This window comes from Phocoena phocoena, chromosome 8 (assembly GCF_963924675.1).
Source record: "Phocoena phocoena chromosome 8, mPhoPho1.1, whole genome shotgun sequence".
In the NCBI taxonomy this organism is placed as follows: Eukaryota; Metazoa; Chordata; class Mammalia; order Artiodactyla; family Phocoenidae; genus Phocoena; species Phocoena phocoena.
Genome location: NC_089226.1, coordinates 59,068,977 through 59,082,140, shown reverse-complemented (window position 1 = coordinate 59,082,140; position 13,164 = coordinate 59,068,977).

The window sequence follows — 13,164 nt, the reverse complement described above, 5'->3', positions numbered from 1 at the left end:
GAGACAATGAAGAAATCCAGGCGAGAGATCATGAAGATTAGGACCAGGTGGAGGCAATGGAGGTGGTGAGAAACGGACGGATGCCAGATGTATTTTGAAGGAAGAGCCAGCAGGATACCTGCCACAACAACAACAACAAAAACCAGCCAACCAACCACAAAACAAAACAAAATACGGGGAAAAAATGGCAGAGGAGTAAATATAGGAATGGAAGTAGAAGCCAGGGTCCCATCTCTACTCACTGCTACAAAGGTGTAAGTCCCAAATCCCCAAATGATCAGAAGCCATTTGTCTCGAAGGGAAACGGGGAGGAAATCAGAAACAGAGAAGAGACCGGACTATATTTTGCTTTTCTCCACTCTTCTATGCTGAATCCCTCCCCCAAAAGATGCTGAAGTCCTAACACCCAGTACCTCAGAATGTAACCTTTTTGGAGAAAGGATCTTTAAAGAGGCAGTTAAGTTAAAATGAGGTCACTGGGGTGGGCCCTAGTCTAGTAGGACTGGTGTCCTTACAAGAAGAGGCTATTTGGATACAGACACAACAGAGGGAAGGTGGTATGAAGACACAGGGAGAAGATGGCCATCTACAAGCCAAGGGGAGAGGCCCTCAGAAGGAACCAGTCCTGCTGTCACCTGGATCTTGGACTTCTAGCCTCCCGAACGGTAAGAAAATTAATTTCTGTTGTTTAAGCCACCCATTCTGTGGTACTCTGTTACAGCAGCCCTAGCAGACCACTTAGTGTGTATGGTACTCATGAGAATCATCCCATCTTTTATAGTTTGAAAGGGAGGTGAATTTTCTTTGCACATGTCTCCCCATATGGGAATGCCTGGTGGAAACTACTTCTTAGGGCCTGAGCTCACCATTTCTGGGTTAACAAGTTGTCACCATGGTGGGGAACCTGGCCCTAATCACTCTAATTGGCCTGAGTTCTTACCTTTACACCCGAATGCTATGTTTCCTCTTCAGCAAATGCTTCATGGATTTCTGTTGCTGTTGATGTTGACTTTTGTATCAAAGAACATCATCTCCTGTGTTGGGTGCGTGACTCAGCTGACTTTCTTTCTCTTCATTATCATCTCCTAAATACTATGTGTTGACATTAATGGCCTGTGACTGCTTTGTAGCTATTTATAATCCATGATTGTATAAAGCACCACATCTCATCAGATGTGTTCGGTGTTGAGGTTTGGGTTTGTGCAAGCATGTGTGTGTGTGTGTGTGTGTGTGTGTGTGTGTGTGTGCATGTATGAGATGGGATTTGCTGGAGCCACTGCCCACACAGGACAGAAGCTTAGGCCAACCTTCTGCAATGTCAATGTCATCAACCATTATCTATATGACAGATTCCTCGTCCTCTAAGCACCTTGTACCAGCACCTATGTCAGTGAGGTGGTGGTTTTCATTGAAGTGGGCATTGCTATCACAGTACCTAGTCTTCATTTCTTTTCATTTTCATCCAGTTTGCTCAAGGCAAATCAAAACCATGTGGCACCTGCCTCTCTCACATCAATGCCATTTCTCTTTTCTTTGGCTAGTAGTATTCCTGTATCAGACATTCTCCAGGGTCTATGAACCAGGGTCAGCAAACTGGTGAGTTTTCTATTCCAGTGTGGGAGTCCATGCTGAACTCCCTATTTAAAGCCTGAGGAACAAGAAGAATGCTGGTTAAGATCCAGGAAAAGCAGTGATCACGTAAGGAGATCCAGGTTTTTATTTTATTGGTGTTTTTTCACAGAGGGATGTTGTCCCTATGTCCATTCTATAGATGGAGGATTGTTCGATATTTCTTCTAAGACACGCTTTTCATCACTTCCCTCATAGGTAATCTTGGCTTGTGCTTTGCTTTCTCCTCTCCTGCACATCTTGTATACAGGTTTGACCAAGTGTAGTTGTTTATACACTAGACATTACTGCTTGGAACCCTTTGTCTCCTGCTCTTTTCTAAATTCTGGACATACACCATCAGTCCATAAGCCACCTGGAGAAAAGTTGAACACTGTGGATTGCTTCCCTAAACCCAGAAGTGCCAAATCCTTTGGAAGGGTTCTCTTTCTTGTCAGTTCGGTTACTGAAAGAGGCAGCAGGATTCCAATGAAATGCCTCCCTGCCAACCTGCATAAGCAGCTCAAGGTGGACACAAACCCTCCTGATCTTGCCCTCTTGTTATCCTACCTTTTGTTCTTCTGGCCTTTCTTGTCCATTTCTGAGAGTGGCAACATCTAAGAGCTTCTGCCAGTCACATCTTCAAGTGGTGGCAGATGGAAGTGTTTCCACACGAACCAAGCTCTCTGGTGAGTAAGGACATTTGCGGCCCTCCTCACACTTCTCTCTCCAGGAAATAAGGGCTTTCTCCTCTGAGATGCAAATTAATCCCCTTATTCTCAAACTTTGGGGAAAAAAATTAACTGGAAAGAACAATTCCGTTGTTTTTTTATATGACAGTTTTCAATAAGTACAGCATTACTCTGTTAGTATTTTTCTAATCTGGGAATTGCCAGAAGCCAAGGTGAGCATCGTGTACGTCAATATGATAAACATTAGATAAAGCAGAGAACACACGACAACACCGCCATTTTGGCGCCATTAATGCCAAAACCCTCACTAATGCAGGATGATTAGGGGACTAGATATGTACCCAGGACCTCAGTTATGGTGGAGGATAAACGTTGTGCACAATAGTATCCAAAATAGAATAAAATATTCTGAAAAAAACATTTAGTTCTCCCAGCAAATTCTGTCATTTGTCATTTAAAAACACTGCATATAAAATTGGACAATTCCTTTTTAATTTTACAATGAGGCTTAGTATGGAAAAAATTACCTGAACACTGACAATAATAACTACAGAAAAGGTATGTGAGTCTAGTTAAACTTTGTCTCACCCATAAGACCATAAGCATCGTTAGGGCAAATATCACTTCCTAGACTTCCTTCAGTTCTCTGATGCTTCTCCCCTTCTTAGTTTGTATGGCTGAAATATGGGGTGTTCATATTTCATGAACATTTCATGGCATTTCAAGAAATGCCAACTGAATTGGAACATCCTCTTCTGTTATTTAAATAAAATTTAAATAAAGCAACAGTTAAAGAAAGTTTTTGATTATTTGCTCTGTGGTAGGCACAGTGCTAAGAGTTTTACATACATTACCTCAGTTAATCTTCAAACCACTCAAGAGGACAGAATTATTTTATCCCCCTTTTTATGAGTCACCAGCACTCTGAGAAGCAAAGGTGTGGCTTTGTTCTGCATTTTCTGTGGTTCCTGTTATCAGGCCCCGGGGCTCCAGTTCCAGTTCCTTTCCTTACAGATTGGGTGACATTGGACAAGACCATTGCCTTCTCTGAGCCTCAGTTTCCTCCTCTAAGAAATGAGAGTAGTCATCTGTTCTAAGTAAGGCTTAAGAAGATTAATATGTTAATTTATGCAAAACTACTTAGAAAAATGGTAAATCCCTATATAAAATTTTGTTTTTAAAATTTTTCTCAATAATGAGACACTATCAAACCCCTTCATTTTTTTTTAACATCTTTATTGGAGTATAATTGCTTTACAATGGTGTGTTAGTTTCTGCTTTACAACAAAAGAAATCAGTTATATATATACATATGTTCACATATCTCTTCCCTCTTGCGTCTGGTCTCCCTCCCTCCCACCCTCCCTATCCCACCCCTCCAGGCGATCACAAAGCACCGAGCTGATCTCCCTGTGCTGTGCGGCTGCTTCCCACTAGCTATCTATTTTACATTTGGTAGTGTATATATGTCCATGCCACTCTCTCACTTTGTCACAGCTTACCCTTCCCCCTCCCCATATCTTCAAGTCCATTCTTTAGTAGGTCTGTGTCTTTATTCCTGTCTTACCCCTAGGTTCTTCATGACATTTTTATTTTCTTGAATTCCATATATATGTGTTAGCATACGGTATTTGTCTCTCTCTTTCTGACTTACTTCACTCTGTATGACAGACTCTAGGTCTATCCACCTTGTTACAAATAGCTCAATTTCGTTTCTTTTTAAGGCTGAGTAATATTCCATTGTATATATGTGCCACATCTTCTTTATCCATTCATTCGATGATGGACACTTAGGTTGTTTCCATCTCTGGGCTATTCTAAATAGAGCTGCAATGAACATTTTGGTACATGACTCTTTTTGAAGTATGGTTTTCTCAGGGTATATGCCCAGTAGTGGGATTGCTGGGTCATATGGTAGTTCTATTTGTAGTTTTTTAAGGAACCTCCATACTGTTCTCCACAGTGGCTGTATCAATTTACATTCCCACCAACAGTGCAAGAGGGTTCCCTTTTCTCCACACCCTCTCCAGCATTTATTGTTTCTAGATTTTTTGATGATGGCCATTCTGACTGGTGTGAGATGATATCTCATTGTAGTTTTGATTTGCATTTCTCTAATGATTAGTGATGTTGAGCATCCTTTCATGTGTTTGTTGGCATTCTGTATATCTTCTTTGGAGAAATGTCTATTTAGGTCTTCTGCCCATTTTTGGATTGGGTTGTTTGTTTTATTGTTATTAAGCTGCATGAGCTGCTTATAAATTTTGGAGATTAATCCTTAGTCAGTTGCTTCATTTGAAAATATTTTCTCCCATTCTGAGGGTTGTCTTTTGCTCTTGTTTATGGTTTCCTTTGCTGTTCAAAAGCTTTGAAGTTTCATTAGGTCCCATTTGTTTATTTTTGTTTTTATTTGCATTTCTCTGGGAGGTGGGTCAGAAAGGATCTTGCTGTGATTTATGTCATAGAGTGTCCTGCCTATGTTTTCCTCTAAGAGTTTGATAGTTTCTGGCCTTACATTTAGGTCTTTAATCCATTTTGAGCTTATTTTTGTGTATGGTGTTAGGGAGTGATCTAATCTCATACTTTTACATGTACCTGTCCAGTTTTCCCAGCACCACTTATTGAAGAGGCTGTCCTTTCTCCACTGTACATTCCTGCCTCCTTTATCAAAGATAAGGTGACCATATGTGCGTGGGTTTATCTCTGGGCTTTCTATCCTGTTCCATTGATCTATCTTTCTGTCAAACCCCTTCATTTGCAGCAACTTTTTTTTTTCAAGAATGCTTTCTTAGCACACTCCTTTGTGGGTTTGTTTGTCTTGTTTTTAATTTTTTTCTTTTTCTAAAATTTATTTATTTATTTTTTGGCTGCATTGGGTCTCCGTTGCAGTGCATGGGCTTCTCATTGCAGTGGCTTCTCTTGTTGCGGAGCACGGGCCCTAGAACGCATGGGCTTCATTGCAGTGCGTGGGATCAGTAGTTGTGTCTCGGGCTCTAGAGGGCAGGCTCGGTAGTTGTGGCGCACCGGCTTAGTTGCTCCACAGCATGTGGGATCCTCCCGGACCACGGATCGAACCTGTGTCCCCTGAATTGGCAGGAAGATTCTTAACCACTGCGCCACCAGGGAAGTCCCTGCAGCAACTTTATTAAATGTGACACCTTGATTTAAGAAAGTGATATGTTTCTTTATTTAATTTTCAACTAAAGAATGCATTCACTCAGTTCAAACAAAACAAATATTGAAAGGTAAACAGTGAAGAGTCTCTCTCTCATTAACTCTATTAAACAACCACCATTCATGGTTTCTTCATCTTTCCAGATAACTGTATGCATATACAAGCCCTAAAAGCCGTGTGCTCTTTTTTCTTTCTCTATACACAAAAGGCTACATACTTGTACACATATTTCTAGCTTTCTTCTGCAGATTTCCTGAAAGTCTTTTCACACCAATACACAAAAAGCTTACTTGTTCTGTTCACAGCCATAATTTATTTAACCAGTTCCCTATGAATAACATTTAGGTCATTTCCAATCTTTGGATATTGATTTGTTGATTTTTAAAGAGCTGAAATGAATGAAAACATCAATTCTTTCTTCATTATGAGGTTTAAACTATTTAACAAAACAAGAATGTCTGACTGTACCTCAGATTCAACTAGTCTGATTTAAAAGGGACAGGGGGGGCTTCCCTTGTGGTGCAGTGGTTGAGAGTCCGCCTGCCGATGCAGGGGACACGGGTTCGTGCCCCGGTCCGGGAAGATCCCACATGCCGTGGAGCGGCTGGGCCCGTGAGCCATGGCCGCTGAGCCTACGTGTCCGGAGCCTGTGCTCCGCAACGGGAGAGGCCACAACAGTGAGAGGCCCGCTTACCGCAAAAATAAAATAAAATAAAATAAAAATAAATAAATAAAAAAAAGAGACAGGGATCTGTTGGTACTCAGTGAAAGATTTCCCCCCGATCTCAGGGTTCAACTCTCATGTAATTTGGCTTCTTGCTCCTCGTATTGATTTTGTTACCCTCTCCAACCCCCTGCAGCAGGCAGTGTTGCAGAGGCCAATGAGGCTCCAGCAGACCTCTGTGGACTATCGCCTCTTTACTACATGCACTGTGTTCCTTTTAATACAAGCTAACTTCTGAATCAGGGGCACATCTGGTGGGCATGATAGGAAGGAGCCAGACTGAAATGAGAAAGGCCTCAGTCTTACCTCAGAAGTCCTGAGTTCTAGTTCTGACCAACATTTCCTAGCTGCGTAACCTAAAGCAAGTCATATAGTTTCTCTGAGCCTGTTTCCTCATCTGTAAAATGGGAATAATCAGAGTATCTATTCAGACTCCATGTACAAATGAAGCATGATAACATATGTAAAGCCCTTAGCACAATGCTGGCTCATAGCACACATGAAAAAAATGGTAGCATTGGCACAGTGGTTGAGAGTCCGCCTGGCGATGCAGGGGACACGGGTTCGCGCCCCGGTCCGGGAAGGTCCCACATGCCGCGGAGTGGCTGGGCCCGTGAGCCATGGCCGCTGAGCCTGCGCGTCCGGAGCAACGGGAGAGGCCACAACAGTGAGAGGCCCGCATACTGAAAAAAAAAAAAACAAAAACAAAAACAAAACAAAACAAAAATGGTAGCATGTTTTATTAGTAGAGCTTGGAAGGGTGATCAGGACTCACAAAGAAGAAAGGAAAGGAACAGCATTCCAAGAGGGGGAATAGCACGTACAACTAGCAGAATTTACAAAGTGTGAACCCTCAGAGCCAGCCATGGGAGGAGGCAGAGCAAGGATTGTCGACCCGATTTTGTAGCTGAGGAAACTAAGACCTGGAAAGGGGCAATGACTCACCCCCATCTCCCATCAATGTACATGGAGGCAGGGGAGGAATTCAAAGCCCTGAGGAGCAGCTGCCAGGGCTAAAATTCTTGGGTTATGAATCTGTGGGTTAATACTTGGTTGGGCAGCTGGAATGTGGTAGGAATGTGAAAGGGGGAATTTCCGGAAGTGGTGGCCCTTTTCAGGACATAAGCTGCCCATGGATGCTGGACTGACAGAGCAAACAGGTGCGGCATGGGGCTCCTGGACCTCAGGAAAGGGGTTGGGGGGGTCTTGGGACCACGGTTGGGGCTAAAAGAAAAGCACTGGTCTGGAGAGGAGGCTGCAGGTACATCAAGGCTGGGGGCTGACAGGAGCAAGGGATGTCTCAGAAGTCTTTGGAAATGTCAGACGTAGCTCGTCAACTCTGGGTCTCACTGGACGTCTGCCAGCTGCTAAGGCTTCCGAGGCCACAGGCAGAGGCTGGGAGAGGGGGGAGGGGGAGGGAGAGGAAGAGGAGGAGCAAGTGTTCTTCCAGACACACTCTAACGCAGGGCTCTTTGACCTCTCCTGGAGCCTGGTAGATGGCGCCTGGCTCCTGGGCCCAGCTCTGAGCCTGCAGCCCTCTCCTTCCTTCTCCCAAGCCTGTCTTCCCTCACCCTCAGTGACACCACACTGCTCTGCTAAACATCTTACTGCTCTGGCTGCTTCTCTTCAGTCTTGTCCCTGGGCATCTCTTCTTCCCTCCTTTAACTGATGGCTCCAGCCCAAACCCTCTTCTCTATCTTCTCTCTTCCATTAAGCAAACTCACTGCCCTATGGCCTAGAAAAACAAACATTAAGTTGGTAAGTTCCCCAAATCTGTGTCTCCAGCCTGCTGTCAACCCCTGGTGATGGGATATTATTTTATTAAAGAGCCACCAATTTTCTCTGACTTGACGTGGGTGCAATGATCAAACCACTTGGCAAAGCTAATCGGAGTAGGCATTTCCAGGGGCTGGAGCACAGTCTCCACGGAAATCAGATGAGGCTCTGCATACCATCCGGGGGCAGTGGATGGACCAGGCAAGAAGGCTGAGGACTGGGGAGAAGTCAGAGCCATCAAGACAACCCCCACTCCCCAACTTCAACACAGATTCCTCTCCTCTGCCCACCTTGGAGAACCAGGGCTCAGCCTATTGGGAGTAAATGGGCCTCCTCTTCCCCTGTAGCAGATGTTGGAGCAGGTCCCTGATCATGACCCTCAGTGCTCACTATTCCCTATGCCCCGACACCTTCTCACTGACGGTACCTGGGACTCTGCCTGGGAGCTTTCTCTGGCCGTCTGGAGCACATTTGGCCAGAAGGGCCAGAAAATTTGGGGACCAGCTTTTAACCAATGACAACTAGAGTTGATAGATAAATGCTCCAGATTCCTTGTCACTCATGTGGGAAATCTCTGAGGCATGTTCTGTGCTGCCTCCTAGAGGTTCACAATGGGATTGACCCCCAGGGATAATCTGTTCATTGACCACTGTTGGGCTGTACCTCACAGGCCTACAAAGGCCTGTGCTTGCCCAGCTTCAAGACCGAAGAAAGAGCCGGGAGTCAGCGACAAAGACATCAATGGTTTAATGGATGGGGGAGCTTACACGTCTGAAGCAAGGTCCTGGAGCAATCGTGGGGCAGGACATGGCAGCGGTCTTCACTCCCAGGGGGTAGAAGGGGATTGACATCAGGTTGGCTCATCAGTTACCAGGGAAACTAACAGAGGGGCACACCCCTCACTGCCCCTTTGATAAGAACAATTACCAGCTGGGGCCTGGGGCAAGTAGGTAGGAAGGTCAGTTATGTGAGTAGGGTGTAGGTGAAGCAGGCACTGGTCGGGCAGGGGATGTAAAGGCAACAAGAGAACAGCCACCTTGAATGGCCTGAACATACAACCACCCTGAATTGGCTTCCTTCCTTTCCCTGTCTTACTTCCCTAGGCCCTTAGTGATGCTTTCAGGATCATCTCAGAAATTAACTACTTGCACTTGATTCCTTGCCCCGGTGTTGGCTTCTGGGCGAACCCAAACCAAGATAACCCTCTGTCTCCCTCACATTCACATCCAATCTGCCTAAATCCTGCTGATTCTACTTCCTAAAAAGTCCCCACAACCCCCCTTCTAATCAGTTCCTCACTTATCACCCCTCCTCCATCCCTACCAGCTTGGCCACCTGACTGGACGACTGGCCCTCACTGGTCCCCTGCCTCCTCTTCTGCCTGTCCGCACAGCAGCTGGGACGAGCAAACTTTCTAAGACATTACTCTGATTATGCCCCTCCCCTGCTTGTACCCTTCCATGTCTCCCATCGCCCTGAGGATAAACTAAGCTTCCCAGCCTGACATTCAAGGCCCTGCAAGACCTGGTCCCTCCCGCCTCTTCAGCCTTGTCTGTCCCACTCCTCCCTTCCACTGGACTCTCCAACTGAACTGAGACACATAAGGTTCCCAGAATTTGCCACGTTCTCTCTCACTTCCAGGTCTCTGCATGCTGCCCCCTCCCCTGATTTCACCCAGATGACCCTAGTTGTTCTTAAACACCGGCTTAGGACTTGTACCCTGACTTCCCCTGTACCCATGTCTCCAGGCTGGGCCAGGGGCCCCTCTGGGTTCCTCTGCCTCAGTGCACATCACTGCATCCCTCTGCCCACAACATCCTGGCTTATCCCCTCTCCGAGCCAGACACTTCTTGAGGGCACTAGCCATGGACAATTCATCTTTGTATCCCCGGTGCTCTGACCATGCTTGGGCACATAGAGAGGGTCAGAGAAGAGATGAATGATAATGATGACTCTAAATCCCCAAAGAGACCTGTATTCATTCCTTCATTTAGTTATTATAGAGCCCTGTGCCAAGTGTGGAGAAAACAGGGCTGGTGAACCACAGACACAGTGCCTGTGTTCGTAGGCAGTGTTCCAGACACTGTTCTGGAGCAGTGTCTCACCTCTGCTGGTGAGGGAGCGATGTGGAGAGAGACTACATCAGGCCAGAGTGACCCGGTGCATCAGAGGCCAACACTGGGGCCTTGGGAGCCCCGAGGAGGCCCTGGGCACTGTCTGATGGGGAGGGGGACAGAGAAGGCTTCTGAGAGGAGGTGCCTCCTCTCTGTGCTGGCCCTGATCACCCTTTGTCTTTGCAAAGCATGTGGGGGGCTGGGGAGTCAGGGGAGAAGCAGGGTCTATTACTGTGTCCCCTATAATCTCACCTCCTCCTTCCCGTCAAAGCTGACCTTTACTCAGTTGGCCATTCCCATTCATGTCTTTATACATAAGTATAGTATTATTTTGCATGTTTTAAAACGTTATGTTCATAGTATCATACTGTGTGTATCCTCCCATATACTTCTTTATTCAGTTCCATTATAGCTGTGAGATTTAGCTTTGTCCATGTGCTGCTCTAGTTCATTCATTTTTGTCCGTTGTATAGTATTCCATTACATGCTTATACAGTCATCCCTTAACATAGCCCATTCCTGATAGTAAATCTGTAGATAGTAAAAGCTCATATTACAGAATTTTATTTGGGAAAAATAATAATATGTTGCCAGCTCATCCAAAAACTTCCACTAATTTCACCCCAATATCATTGAAATTCTTTAAAACTATTAATGATCACCAAGGATTTCTGCACAGTATAAAGCTGTGTTGTCCAATATGGTATCTACTAGCCACATGAGGCTATTTAAGTTTAAACGTAAATGAATTTGAAGTTAAAAATTTCAGGTCCTCAGTTGCTCTAGACACATTTCAATTGCTCAGTAGACACATACGGCTGAAGGCTATCATATCACATTGGACAGCAGATATAGGATATTTCCATCATTGCATAAAGCTCTAAAGCATTTAAAACACTGATTGCTTCATTATCTAACACTGAATGAGCTCTTTTTTAAAAAATATTTTTTAATATTTATTTATTTGGTTGCACCAGGTCTTAGTTGCAGCTTGTGGGCTCCTTAGTTGCAGCTTGTGGGCTCCTTAGTTGTGGTATGCACGTGGGATCTATTTCCCTGACTAGGGATCGAACCCGGGCCCCCTGCATTGGGAGCTCGGAGTCTTATCCACTGTGCCACCAGGGAAGTCCCCTGAATGGGCTGTTTTTGTTTGTTTGTTTGTTTTCTCACATGTAGGACAGTTCCTGTGTGTGATGGAGGAGGATGCATGCCTGGCTAAGCTTACATCTTTCACGCGTCCAGCCCTCTCAATGAGCTTTATTACTTCCACATTTTCTTCTAATGCGTGGGCTTTCTTAAGCCTCTCAGGCTCAGGTTTTCCCACTTTCTTAGAAGACATTTTTGCTTAACAATGAGGGGGAGATGGTAACAATTACGAACCAAATAAGTTTAAGGAACACAAGCATGAGGTGCGAGCCTATCCTATTGGGAGAACAGAGGAGTTACCACCACAGCTTACCCCACATCCTCTCACCCAGACTTGTGCTGGGGAGCACCTGCAGGTTTGTTAAGTCAGGTTTTCTACTAGTAAAAAGTTTTGAAAGTCATTGTAACGATTATCGGGAGAGTGAGCGTTCAGATAGAAAGGGACACCTGAATGCAAATGTATTTTTCCATTCTCTTATTGATGGATATTTAGATTGTCCCCAATGTTTTGCTTTAGAGAAAATGCTGTGATGTACATCTTTCTACACCTGCTAAAGTTTATCCGGGTTATTTATGTTGGGGTGGAATAACTCTTTCAGATGACGTGCATCTTCAACTACTAGATACTGACAAATTGTTCTTCAACTTGGTATGTTCAATTTTGAGTCCCACCCACAGTGCATAAAAGTTCCCATCTCTCCACACCCTCAACAAAGTTGGTGTTATCAAACTCTTTAATTTTTGCTAATCCGATGTGTGTGAAATGGTATTTACTTGAAATGTGTGGGTTTACTTGAAATTTCCCTGATTGATTGTGAGGTTGAACATATTTTCATATGTGTATTGGCCGTGCTTGCTTTCTCTTCTGTGAAATGCCTACTCACGTTTTTTGCTCATTTTTCTATTAGGTTGTTTGGTTTTTTTCTTATTGGTATATAGGAGTTATTTATATATGCTGAATAATAATCCTTGTCTGTTAACATGTTGTAATGCCTCCTCTCAGTTTGCGGTCTTTTTTTGAGTATTTTGTTTTTTGTTTTTAAATATCTATTTAGGCTGCACAGGGTCTTAGTTGAGGCATGCGGGATCTTCGTTGCCATGTGAAGGATCTTCATTGCGGCATGTGGGATCTTTCAGTTGCGGCATGTGAACTCTTAGTTGCAACATGCATGTGGAATCTAGTTCCCTGACCAGGGATCGAACCTGGGCCCCCTGCATTGGGAGCATGGAGTCTTAGCCACTGGACCACCAGGGAAGTCCCTTTTAGTATTTTGGATTAATAGAACTTTAAAAATTTTATTATACTTGAGTTTATCACTTTTTTTCCTTTATGATGTTTTCTTTTTTGTTGTTGTTTACGTTTTTGTTTAAGAAAGCCTCCTTAATCCTGGCACATAGTAGGAATTCAATAAATGATTGTTGAATACAAGCTGCGATGGGAGCTGAAAGGAGAGGCTGGTTGTCTGAGTGTTGCAGGTGTTGGGCTAAGGTGACAGGGGCTGACGGTGTTGTCGTGAAGATGAGGGCATGAGGGAGATTACTGTAGAGAAGAGGGCACTTCAGTCATCAGAGAGGAGAAGTCCAGGGAGCAATAGATCTGAGGTGCAGGAGAAAGGCTGGGCTGGAGGTGGGAACTGTGAGTGTCCAGCACACAGGGGTAATTTAAGGAGAGCCACTGCCCTCCCCCAGGGAGAATGTGCGGAGTGATCAGAGAAGACAAGGGTGGGGCAGAGCCCTGAGAGGAGTCTGGGAAGCAGGCGGAGAAGGGTGCTATGGAGGCCACACAGGGAGTTCTTGACAGTATCCATCGAGTGACTTCCTGGGCAGTCCTTCAGGGGCACGGAGGTCACTGGGTCCTTAGAGGAGCCATTTTGGGGATGCTCTGGGAGCAGAGACTAGATAAATGGGCTGAGGACTGCAGAGGAGGCA